The sequence below is a fragment of the Dunckerocampus dactyliophorus genome, chromosome 5, assembly GCF_027744805.1.
Source record: "Dunckerocampus dactyliophorus isolate RoL2022-P2 chromosome 5, RoL_Ddac_1.1, whole genome shotgun sequence".
NCBI classification, from domain to species: domain Eukaryota; kingdom Metazoa; phylum Chordata; class Actinopteri; order Syngnathiformes; family Syngnathidae; genus Dunckerocampus; species Dunckerocampus dactyliophorus.
Window position 1 is genome coordinate 13,791,440 of NC_072823.1, and position 339 is coordinate 13,791,778.

Below are 339 nucleotides of genomic sequence, written 5' to 3' on the forward strand. Positions count from 1 at the left end.
ACCACGGAGTATTCTTACCTGTTTTTCAAATAAACAAAAAGGGACTCGATTTTCTCCCCATTCTAATGTACAATAGCGCCCTCTGGTGACAAATTTTACACAAGCAAAGTCTCCTTTTTTATACTGAGCTGCACAATGAAACCGTACATATTTGAATAATTCCTATTTTTTTACAAAAATATTATAGTGCATTGTGGACAGTAAATGAGTGTGTTGGCGATTTGTATGCATTAGCCATCATCGTGGACGCCTTCATTGTTTTCATTCATTGTGTTCCATTGTTGTTGTTTCACGGATGGGGGCGGATCTTGCGAATGCGTGCACATTGCACACACCTTC